The sequence below is a fragment of the Trichechus manatus genome, unplaced genomic scaffold, assembly GCF_000243295.1.
Source record: "Trichechus manatus latirostris isolate Lorelei unplaced genomic scaffold, TriManLat1.0 scaffold00100, whole genome shotgun sequence".
In the NCBI taxonomy this organism is placed as follows: domain Eukaryota; kingdom Metazoa; phylum Chordata; class Mammalia; order Sirenia; family Trichechidae; genus Trichechus; species Trichechus manatus.
In genome coordinates, this window is record NW_004444036.1 from 3,102,501 (window position 1) to 3,112,489 (window position 9,989).

Consider the following 9,989-nt stretch of genomic DNA (forward strand, 5'->3'; position numbering starts at 1 on the left):
TGCACCGAGAAGCTCCTAGTCCGGGGGAACACTGATGAGAAGGCCAAGAGAGAGAGACCCTTCCCTTGAAGCTGACACCCTGAATTTGGACTTTCAGCCTACCTTACTGTGAAGAAATAAACTTCTCTTCATTAAAACCATCCACTTGTGGTATTTCTGTTATGGCAGTACTAGATGACTAAGACAATGTCCTTCTCCAGGGACTGGTGCCTCCTGATAACATGTCCAAAGTACATGAGACGAAGTCTCACCATCCTCACTTCTAAGGAACATTCTAGCTGTACTTCTTCCAAGACAGACTTGTTCGTTCTTCTGGCAGTCCATGGCATATTCAATATTCTTCACCAACCCCATAATTCAAACGCATCAATTCTTCTTTGGTCTTCCTCATTCACTGTCCAGCTTTCGCATGCATATGAGGTAATTGAAAATATCATGGCTTGGGTCAGGCGCACCTTAGTCCTCAAAGTAACATCTTTGCTTTTTAACACTTTAAAGAGGTCTTTTGCAACAGATTTGCCCAATGCAATATGTCGTCTGATTTCTTGACTGCTGCTTCCATGGGCGTTGATTGTGGATCCAAGTAAAATGAAATCCTTGACAACATCAATCTTTTCTCCGTTTATCATGATGGTGCTTATTGGTCCAGTGGTGAGGATTTTTGTTTTCTTTATGTTGAGGTGTAGTCCATACTGAAGGATGTGGTCTTTGATCTTCATCAGTAAGTGCTTCAAGTCCTCTTCACTTTCAGCAAGGAAAGTTGTATCATGTGCATATCAAAGGTTGTTAATGAGTCTTTCTCCAATCCTGATGCCCCGTTCTTCTTCATATAGTCCAGCATCTCGGATTATTTGTTCAGCATACACATTGAATAAGTGTGGTGAAAGGATACAACCCTGACACACACCTTTCCTGATTTTAAACCACGCAGTATCCCCCTGCTCTGTTCAAACGACTGTCTTTTGGTCTAAGTATGGGTTCCTCGTTAGTACAATTCAGTGTTCTGGAATTCCCATTCGTCGCAATGTTATCCACAATTTGTTATGATCCACACGGTCAAATGCCTTTATATAGCCAATAAAACACAGACAAACATCTTTCTGGCATTTTCTGCTTTCAGCCAAGATCCATCTGATATCAGCAATGATATCCCTCATTCCATGTCCTCTTCTGAATCCGGCTTGAACTTCTGGTAGTTCTTTGTTGATGTACTGCTGCAACCGTTTTTTAATTACCTTCAGCAAAATTTTACTTATGTGTGATATTGTTCGATAATTTCTACATTCTGTCGGTCACTTTTCTTTACAATGGGCACAGATATGGATCTCTTCCAGTTGGCTGGCCAGGAAGCTGTCTTCCAAATTTCTTGGCATAGACAAGTGAGTGCCTCCAGCACTGTATCCGTTTGTTGGAACATCTCAATTGGTATTCCCTCAATTCCTGGAGCCTTGTTTTTCACCAATGTCTTCAGTGCAGCTTGGACTTCTTCCTTCAGTACCATTGGTTCTTGATCATATTCTACCTCTTGAAATTGTTGAACATCAATCCATTTTTTTTTTTTTGGTATAGTGACTCTGTATTCCTTCCATCTTCTTTTGATGCTTCCTGTGTCATTCAATATTTTGCCCGTAGAATCCTTCAAAATTGCAATTCAAGGCTTGAATTTTTTCTTCAGGTCTTTCAGCTAGAGAAATGCTGACTGTCTTCTTCCCTTGTGGTTTTCTAACTCGAGGAATTTGTACATTTCATTATAATGCTTTACTTTGTCTTCTCAAGCTGCCCTCTGAAATCTTCTCTTCAGCTCTTTTACTTCATCGTTTCTTCTATTTGTTTTAGCTGCTTTACATTCAAGAACAAGTTTCAGAGTTTCTTCTGACATCCATTTTGGTCTTTTCTTTCTTTCCTGTCTGTTTAATGACCTTTTACTTTCCTCATATATGATGTCCTTGATGTCATTTCGCAATTAGTCTGGTCTTTGGTCATTAGCATTTAATGCATCGAATCTATTCTTGTGATGGTCTCCAAATTCAGGTGGGATATACTCAAGGTAGTATTTTTGCTCTGGAGGACTTATTTTAATTTTCTTCAGCTTCAACTTGAACTTGCATATGAGATAAGCAATTGATGGTCTGTTCCACAGTTGTCCCCTGGCCTTGTTTTTACTGATGATGTTGAGCTTTTTCATTATCTCTTTCCACAGATGTAGTCCATTTGATTCCTTTGTTTTCCATCTGGTGAAGTCCACATGTGTAGTCTCCATTTATGTTGTTGAAAAAAGGTATTTCCAACGAATAGGTCGTTGGTCTTGCAAAATTCTATCATAGGATCTCCAGCATCGTTTCTATTACTAAAGCCATATTTTCCAACTACAGATCTTTCTTTTTTAAAAAAAATTTTTTTATTGTACTTTAGATGAAGTTTTTTACAGAGCAAACTAGCTTCTCATTAAACAATTAATATACATATTGTTTTGTGACACTGGTGGCCAACCCATGACATGTCAACACTCTCCCCTTCTCGACCTTAGGTTCCCCATTACCAGCTTTCCTGTCCCCTCCTGGCTTCTCAGCCTTGCACCTGAGCTGGTGTGCACATTTAGTCTTGTTTTGTTTTATGGACCTGTCTAATCTTTGCCTGAAGGGTGAACCTCAGGAATGACTTCATTACTGAGCTAAAAGTGTACCTGCGGCCATATTCTTGGGGTTTCTCCAGTTCCATCAGACCAGTAAGTCTGGGTTTTTGTTTTTCTTGTGAGTTAGAATTTTGTTCTACATTTTTCTCCAGCTGTGTCCGGGACCCTCTATTGTGATCCTTGTCAGAGCAGTCGGTGGTGGTAGCCAGGCACCATCTAGTTGTGCTGGACTCAGTCTGGTGGAGGCTGTGGTAGTTGTGGTCCATTAGTCGTTTGGACTAATCTTTCACTTGTATCTTTGATTTTCTTCATTCTCCATTGCTCCAGATGGAGTGAGACCAGTGGAATATCTTGGATGGCCACTCACAAGCTTTTAAGACCCCAGACGCTACTCACCAAAGTAGAATGTAGAGTATTTTCTTTATAAACTATGTTATTCCAATTGAGCTAGACGTTCCCTGAGACCATGGTCCCCACAGCCCTCAGCCCAGTAATTTGGTACCTCAGGGAGTTTGAATGTGTCTGTGGAGCTTCCATTACCTTGCCTTGGACAACCAACTACAGATCTTTCTTCTTTGTTTCCAACATTCACATTCCAATCACCAGTAATTATCGATGCATCTTGATTGCATGTTTGATCAATTTCAGACTGCAGAAGTTGGTAAAAATCTTTAATTTCCTCATCTTTGGCATTAGTTGTTGGTGCGTAAATTTGAATAATAGTCATATTAACCTGTCGTCCTTGTAGGCATATGGATATTATCCTATCACTGACAGCCTTGTACTTCAGGATAGATCTTGAAATGTTCTTTTTGACAACGAATGCGACACCATTCCTCTTCAATTTGTCATTCCTGGTATAGTAGACCATATGATTGTCTGATTCAAAATGACCAATACCAGTCCATTTCAGCTCACTAATGCCTACGATATCAATCTTTATTCTTTCCATTTCATTGTGGATGACCTCCAATTTTCGTAGAGTCTTACTTCATACTTTCCACGTTCCAATTATTAATGAATGTTTTCAGCTATTTCGTCTCATTTTGAGTCATGCCACATCAGCCAGTGAAGGTCCCTAAAGCTTTATTCCATCCACGTCATTAAGGTTGACTCTACTTTGAGGAGACAGCTCTTCCCCAGTTGTATTTTGAGTGTCTTCCACCCTGAGGGGCTCATCTTCCAGCACTGTGTCAGACAATGTTCTACTGCTATTCATAAGGTTTCACTAGCCAATATTTTCAGAAGTAGACTGTCAGGTCCTTCTTCCTAGTTTGTCTTAGTCTGGAAGCTCTGCTGAAACCTATCTACCATGGGTGACCCTGCTGATATTTAAAATACTAGTGGCATAGCTTCCAGCATCACAGTAACACACAAGCCACCAGAGTAGGACAAACTGACAGATGCTGTGATGCTAGAAGCTATGCCACCAGTATTTCAAATACCAGCAGGGTCACCCATGGTAGACCAGTCCACTATGCATCTGTCAGTTTGTTATACTGTGGGGGCTTATGTGTTGGCAAACTTGACCTCTTTTAATTCTTTTGTATGTCATGTGTCAGGCAATTTTCTTGTGTGCACATTAGTTTTTCACTTCAAAACTGCATTATAATGTTATCTTTTTAAAAATCTTTTAAATGACAATGGGGAATCAAATTCCAGTGAAAATTCAACCTTGTGTGATATTATAAATGCAAATAATGCCACCAAAGTGCCTTTTAAATGAACAGATCATTTCTATACATGGTGTAGACAATGACAACAACATCAAAACTTACTTCTTTGCCTAAAGGCTGACAAATTTTCTGTAACATCAAAGATGTATTCCAATTTTGGCATTGTTAATTTTTTTTTTTTTTTTGGTGCTTTAGGTGAAAGTTTTCAGCTCAAGTTAATTTCTCATTCAAAAATTTATACACGAACTTTTTTGTAACGTTGGTTGCAGTCCCCACAATGTGACAACACCCTCCCCCTTTCCACCCTGGGTTCCCTGAGTCCATTCGTCTAGTTCCTGTCCCTTCCTGCCTTCTCATCCTGCTTTTGGACAGGAGCTACTAATTTGGTCTTGTATATCTGATTGAACTAAGAAGCACATTGCTCATATGTATTATTTTTTTTTTATACTCCTGTCTAATCTTTGTCTGAAGATTAGGCTTCGGGAATGGTTTCAGTTCTGGGTTAACAGAGCGTCTGGGGCCATAGTTTCTGGGGTTCCTCCAGTCTCTGTCAGACCATTAAGTCTGGTCTTTTTACGTGAATTTGAATTCTTTTCTACATTTTTCTCCTGCTCTGTCTGGGACTCTCTGTTGTGCTCCCTGTCAGGGCGGTCATTGGTGGTGGCCAGGCACCATCTAGTTCTTCAGGTCTCAGGCTGGTGAAGTCTCTGGTTCATTTGGTCGTTTAGTCCTCTGGGCTAGTATTTCCTTGTGTCTTTGGCTTTTTTCATTTTCCTTTGCTCTGAGTGGGATGGGACCAGTAGATGTATCTTAGATGGCTGCTTGCAAGCATTTAAGATTCCTAATGCTACTCACCAAAGTGGGATGTAGAACATTTTCTTTATAAACTAGGTTATGCCAATTGACCTAGATGTCCCCCGAAACTGTGGTTCCCAGGCCCCAGTCCCAGCTACTCTGTCCCTCAAAGTGTTTGGATGTGTCTAGGAAACTTTGCTTTTGCTTTGCCCCAATTGTGCTGACTTCCCCTGTATTGTGTGTTGTCCTTCCCTTCACCGAAGTTGACCCCTTGTCTACTATCTAGTTAGTGATTTCCCCTCCCCTCCCTTGTAACCATCAAATAATGCTTTTTTCTGTGTTTAAACCTTTTCCTGAGTTCTTATATTAATGGTCTCGTACAATATTTGTCCTTTTGTGACTGAGTTATTTCACTCAGCATAATGCCCTCCAGATTCATCTATATTGTGAGATGTTTCCCGGATTCATCATTGTTCTTTATAGTTGCATAGTATTCCATTGTGTGTATGTACCATAATTTGTTTAGCCATTCATCCGTTGATGGGCATTTAGGTTGTTTCTATCTTTTTGCTATTGTGAATAGTGCTGCAATATACATGGGTGTGCATATGTCTATTCACGTGACGGCTCTTATTTCTCTAGGATGTATTCCTAGGAGTAGGATTGCTGGATCATATGGTATTTCTATTTCTAGCTTTTTAAGAAAGCACCATATCATTTTCCAAAGTTGTTGTACCATTTTACATTCCCCCCAACAGCGAAAATATTTTAATGCCTCTTATTGTGGACAAAATATGTTCAAGACTTGTTTAAGTGAATTCACATAATTTTCATCAATAACTCTGTGATACTGCTTAAAGGCAGGTAGCAAACTTCAAATTTTATAGGTGAATTGACTGAATCATAACAGCTAAAACTGTATGTAGTTGCACATAACCTGACTATAAGGACATCCAAATAGAGGCTTATACTTCTCATGTAGGAGGAGATCCAGAGGTTGGCAGTCCTAGTTGGGAGCAATGTCCCAGACTCTTTTCACCTTTCAACTCCACCATCCTTAGAGTATGGTTTTCCATACTATGCTTGTTGCCCAATGGATGACTACTTCACCACCAGCCATGTGGCTATATTCCAACCAGAAAGCAACAGCAAGACGGGGAAGGAAATGGCGGCAACATGGAGTCCCTGGGTGGTGCAAACAGATAACGAGCTAGGATGCTAACTGAAATTTTGGAGATTAGAGTCCACTCAGAGGTGCTTTGGAAAAAAGGCCTGGAGATCTACATCCAAAAATTAGCCTTTGAAAACTCTGTGGAACACAGTTCTACTCTGACACACATAGTGTCACCGTCAGTTGAAGTTGGCTTGATGGCAACTAGGATTTTTTTAAATATATATCCATTTTTAGAAAATCAAACACTTTCCTAGAAACTCATAGCTGTTATCTGCTTACAGCCCATCAACTAGAATACGTCACCTGGTATTACTTAGCTGGAAAGGAATCTAGAAGGGTATTGTTAGCTAGGCACATTGCTTTACAGAACAAACGTCTGTGTCATTGAAGAGAAAACGGGCATTGGGTAAGTATCTGGTATCTAGCAGTATCTACCCTGTCACCAAGAGGTTAAAACAAGCCAAGGATCTGTTTCCTTACTCTCAGTTGACTGCTCCAAGACTTTTCTTTTCAGGTGAAGAGAACAATGAAAGGATTAGAGCATATTCACATAACTATATTTCATCCAAAGTCCTACCTGTTTTCAGATTTAAAATTACCTCCTGCGTGGTTATTAAAGAAGATTAAGATTATGGAATCTAGAATCCTGGTGCAATCCTGGACCACATGCAATTTTGCAGAATCACTATGAACTAGACCTAGCTCCACCCAAATAGTTTTGTTTCCAGTCACATTATCTTCTTATATCCACCTCAGAAATGGATGGCAAGACAGATCTGGTTGTTCACTGCGCTGCACTGCACTGTACTGCAAGAATATTTCTATAGAAGTTTCTAGTGGGGATAACTCACAACTGTTCTTGGAAGAGAGTCTTAGCTAGAGATAGCTGTCAATGAGTCTACCTTGTTAGAGGGCCAAGAAATGGGTCCTTTGGTCCTGCAGTTAAAGACCATAGTCTCAAGAGAGTGGGAGGAAAATGTAAAACAAAATTTAAGTTAAAAAAAAAAAAGACCAAGGTTGCTGGTCTGAGACAGACTGGAGAAACTAAGAATATGGCCCTGGGACACCCTTTTAACTCAGTACTGAAGTCACTCCTGAGGTCCACCCTTCAGCCAAAGATTAGACAGGTCTATAGGGCCAACAATAACACACGTGAGGGACATGCTTTATAGTTCAATCATGTATCTGAGACTCGTGGGCACAGCAGCCCAAAAGCAAAGACGAGAAGGCAGGAAGGGACAGGAAAACTGGAAGAATGGAAACAGGGAAACTGAGGTGGAGAGGGAGAGAGTGTTGACACATCGCGGGGTTGGCAACCAGTGTCACAAAACAATTTGTGTATTAAGCGTTTAATAAGAAATTACTTTGCATTTGCTCTGTAAACTTTCAGGTAAATCACAAAAAAAAAAGAACAACGATGAATCCGCGAAGAATCTCACAACATGGATGAATCTGGAGGGCGTTATGCTGAGTGAAATAAGTCAATCACAAAAGGACAAATACTGTATGAGACCATTATTATAAAAACTCACGAAAAGGTTTACACACAGAAAGAAACAATCTTTGATGGTTATGAGGGTGAGGAGGGGTGGGGAGGGAAAAACACTAACTAGATGATAGATAAGTGGTAACTTTGGTGAAGGGTAAGACAGTACACAATACTGGGGAAGTCAGCACAACTTGACCAAAGCAAAGTCATAGAAGCTTCATAGACACATCCAAACTTCCTGAAGGACCAAGTTACTGGGCTGAGGGCTGGGGACCATAGTCTCAGGGAATATATAGCTCAATTGGAATAACATAGTTTATAAAGACAATTTTCTACATCCTACTTTGGTGAGTAGCGTCTGGAGTCTTAAAAGCTTGTGAGTGGCCATCTAAGATACTCAACTGGTCCCACCCTGTCTACAGCAAAGGAAAATGAAGAAAACCAAAGACACAAGAGGAAGATTAGTCTAAAGGACTAATGGACTACAACTACCACAGCCTCCACCAGACTGAGTCTGGCACAACTAGATGGTGCTTGGCTACCACCACCAACTGCTCTGACAGAGATCACAAAGAGGGTCCCAGACAGAGTGGGATAAAAATGTAGAACGAAATTCAAACTCACAAAAAAAGGCCAGAGATACTGGTCTGACAGAGACTGGAGAAACCCCAAGAGTATGGCCCCCAGATACCCTTTTAGCTCAGTAATGAAGTCACTCCTGAAGTTTACCCTTTAGCCAAAGATTAGGCAACCTATAAAACCAACAATAACACAGGTAGTTCAATGCATGTATATGAGACTAAACGGGCACACCAGCCTGAAAGCAAAGACGAGAAAGAGGGACAGGAAAACTGGATGAGTGGAAATGGGGAACCCAAGGTCAAGAAGTGGGGTGTTGCCATATCTCGGGGATGGCAACCAACATCACAAAACAATATGTGTCTTAATTGTTTAATGAGAAACTAATTTGCTCTGTACACTTTCACCTAAAGCAAAATTTAAAAAATAGTTCAGAAAAAATAAGTTAAAAAGACCACAGTCTCCAGCACTGTGTATATCAGGTCAAACTCAGTTCAATCTTCTGGATCCTTCAAGATCATCATTTAAGAAAATGATTTGAAATCTGACTTACAATGATTGGATCAAGATCGCAGACTGAACCCACTGGCCAGCCTCCCGCTTCCACCCTCAGATCTGTTAAAATGACTTAAAAGATATATATACACACGGTTTTAAAAAAGAATAAATACATGTCAGTGCTAGAAAATAGGAATACGTGAAAGGCTTTGCGCAAACAGGATTGGCTAGAAAGTGGAAGGCAAGAATAAATGAAAGATTTTAGAATGAAAATTTAGGTTGTTCAAGTTTTCTGCCCCTTAACTCCTAGTTATTCATAGAAGTTTTGATAGAGGAAGTAAAGTGTCCTAAGCCCTATTCTCCAAGCAATAAGCACCTTCCAAATTAGTACTTAAAAATCATACAGGACAGTGTTTTAGAGGCAAATATAAATCATATTAGGGTAGAATCACTACCAAAGTTTTGAATTTGGGAAGGACTTTGGCAATTCTTAAAGAATAAGGCAAGTCTGACCGATTTGCTAGCCCAGCAGGACAGAGAATGTTGCTTATATAGTGCCTGAGTAATTTTCTCGGCTCCTTCTTAGCAATGAGAAAACACCATGAGATTCCACATGGTCCAAACAAGGCTTAAGTTGTGACAGATGCCAAAACTATATTGGAAACCTTGATGGAACAGCCTGACTTTTTCGTACAGTTTCCAGCCCCTAAGCTTTTCAAGTCTTCGCTGGAAATACTAGAAACACAGCATTTCTCCTGGTGTTTTGAAGTTTGCCTAACCAAAATCACAAAGTGATTCTGGCACTTACAAAACAAAAAAAAAAACTAAGTTTGAATCTGATCCTGTAAAACAAATTAGTATATAATAAAATGATTTTAAATAATCTAGTATATTTGGTATTTGCTCATAATATTTGGCATGATTACAATAAAATTCGATTAATGTGCAGGATCTATAAGAGAGATATGGAGGAGTTCCAGCAAAATGGCGCTCTAGGCAGAAGCACCACGCCGTCCCTCCACAGCAAAGATCCAAAAAACTAAGCCGAACAGAGAATACAACAATCCTGAAACCCTAAAACATCAAATGAAGAGATAAAGAACTCAGTCAAGCACCAAATGGAGTGAGAAAACTGACAGAGAACGG